The sequence below is a fragment of the Triticum aestivum genome, chromosome 3B (assembly GCF_018294505.1).
Source record: "Triticum aestivum cultivar Chinese Spring chromosome 3B, IWGSC CS RefSeq v2.1, whole genome shotgun sequence".
Taxonomy (NCBI): domain Eukaryota; kingdom Viridiplantae; phylum Streptophyta; class Magnoliopsida; order Poales; family Poaceae; genus Triticum; species Triticum aestivum.
In genome coordinates, this window is record NC_057801.1 from 783,969,602 (window position 1) to 783,972,200 (window position 2,599).

Consider the following 2,599-nt stretch of genomic DNA (forward strand, 5'->3'; position numbering starts at 1 on the left):
CAAAAAAAAGAAAAGAAAAAACTCCAGCTGCTTGTACTACATCACGCGCCCCCGCATCATTGCAACAGTGGACGACAAGCTTGAACAAGGACGCGAGGCAGCAACACACGGATGTGTGGACAAAAGGGGTATATGGCTAGGATTTGGGGTCCGTCAATTGTCTTTTACTAGACTGAGAGAGGCTCCTTAGGCGGCACGTCGCCTGTCGCGCAATGGGGGTGCATGGGTTCCCCATGTGTACGGAATGTCGGTCCGACGTGGCGGACATGTCCGAGCGGCCCCAAATTTGCTGCACATATCGGCCGGGTTTGGGGGCGCTGGACAACTTGGACAAATGGGTTGTGTATGGGGGCTCTACAATATCACACGGGCCTATGAGGGCCTATTGTTGAAGGAAGGTTTTTGACATTACCACACGATGATATGATGAGCAACATATTGAGCGATGCAGGAGATGGTCATGTCTTATCGAGGGTATGCACGAAGAGGCAGATACTGACATGGATCATGTCACGCTAAGGGTAGTCCCGGCCTTGAGGGTATCACCAAGATTATGTCTTACACAGATGTTTATAGGGAAATGGTCATGTTTCCCATGAGACAAACCTTGCGGGTACAAATTATGGCCAAAAGTGGGTTCAAAAATATTATCGATGGTCTTGACTATATGTTTAGTCCATATACCACAAAAGAAAATCATTCTCATAGACCATGGGGCCACGGCTGGCCAATGACGTGTCGGTTATTATCATTTTAATTCTCAGAAATTTAAACGAAACCCAAAAGTCCAAAGGCTTGACATGGTGTCATGATATGCGCCCTACAGGTATGGTAAATTTAGTGAGTATTTTGAAAAAAAAAATGTCAGATAGACTACTTACAAACCAGATCATCTGCAAGCAAGAAACTAGTTTTCAAGAATAATGGCTCCGGTTCGCATGCGAAGTGACTACTGCTTCCTTCATTGGCCAGCAAATTGCGTGTTGACTCAACACATACAATTCCATGAAACATATCAACATTTGGCATTTTTCTGAGGCTGTTTGCTATATTTAAGACATTAAGTGCATTTCTATGTATTTAATAAATATCATTAAAATTTGAACTACATGTACATGAAATTATGGCTGAAAGTGGATTGAAATATATTATTGATGGTCTTTCAAATATGTTTGGCCCAAATAGAATAAATAAAAGCAGTCTCATACAAAATTGGGCCAAGACCCGACCACCAAAATGTAGGTTGTTGTCATTTTAATTCTGAACTTCAAACAAAGTCAAAAATTCTGAGACTTGGCATGGTATCATTATATGGCCTCCAAAGGCTATGATAAAATTTGAGAATGTTTCACAAAAATTGTCACATGGACTGCTTACAAACCAGGCCATCTTCGAGAAGAAACTAGGTTTCGAGAGGGCACAGATCAGGTTGCATCGAAAGCGATAGCTGCTTCTCCGTTGTCCTTCAAAATTTACCCACACTGGACACACACGACTACATGGAACATTTCAAAGTTAGCATTCTCCGAGGGCCATTTGCTATATTTAAGACATTAAGTGCATTTCTAGGAATTTACTCAATGTAATTCAAGTTTGAACTGTAGATACATGAAATTATGGACAAAAGTGGTTTGAAGAAAATATTTGTCGTCTTTAGTATATATTTTGCCCATATAACACAAAATAAAAGTTTTTCCATACACTAGTGGGCCAAGATCCAGCCATGGACATGTAGGTTATTCCCATTTTATTTCTCAAAAATTCAAAAGAAGCCCAAAATTCCAGAGACATGGCATGATCTCATGATAAGGTCCCTAGAGGATATAGTAAAAACTTGAGAATGTTTTCCTAAATTGTCATGTGGACTACTTACAAACTGGACCAGCTCCGAGGAATGAGCTAGGTTTCGAGAAGAAACGAACCAGGCTTGCATGTGAAGCAATAGCTGCTTACTCGGTTGTGTTGAAACTCATTCCACTCTCGACAAAAACTACTATGTGAGATATGTCAAAATTACGCATTTTTCGGGTCTATGATCTATATTTAAACCATTACGCACATTTACCTCCAACAAATACCTAGAAACTTAATGTCCTGAAAATAACAAATTAACCATAGAAAGGGTCAAAAATTTAGAGTATCTACAACCGTGTAATGTTCAAACATGACCCCTATATCTCCGCGGGCGTGTTCGTGGACCAGAGCCGACCAGTTCTCATTTGTCCGGTGCTGCAACCACACCCCTCATATGCAAACCCCTATTTACATACGAATCCATACAATCTAAGATTCCTCATACGTTCATCATCATGCATATATAGATAAAACGAGCTACATTCAAATAAAAACTACCTTACTTTTGCTCGTCTTTAGAGATGTATATGACCCCTTTGCCGGACGGACCGGCCTCATGGTCATTTGCAGCGGGGCATAGCTCCAACCTCTTGTCCTCATCAACCTTGTTGAGTGCCATGAAGTGTCGTTCCCACCTCATGTCGGCGATGTGGATACAATGAAGGTTCGTCGCCACCTCGCGCTTGGATTGGGTCAAGTCAAGGATGACAACTTGCTTCACCTCGAACTGCGTTGTCACCTCCGC